Genomic DNA, 258 nt, shown 5'->3' on the forward strand with positions numbered 1-258 from the left:
CCTTGAGTTGATGGAATTAGTTTTTCATGTTTGTAAAGAGCTAGGCTAGGCTAACAGTTTCCCCACGCTTCCAGTCTTTGTGCTAAGCTAGGCTAAACATGAAAGTCATGACAAACTCTAGATTAGACTGAGAATCAGAAGATTTATATAAACGTTGATCTGTTCCTTTAACACAATAACAGGAGTGTGTGCGACTACAAATGTGTGCGACTGCCCAAAGTGACCTTTGCAGAGGTAAAGTTTAGTGGTTAGTGATCA

The sequence above is a fragment of the Monopterus albus genome, unplaced genomic scaffold (genome assembly GCF_001952655.1).
Source record: "Monopterus albus unplaced genomic scaffold, M_albus_1.0 scaffold334.1, whole genome shotgun sequence".
In the NCBI taxonomy this organism is placed as follows: domain Eukaryota; kingdom Metazoa; phylum Chordata; class Actinopteri; order Synbranchiformes; family Synbranchidae; genus Monopterus; species Monopterus albus.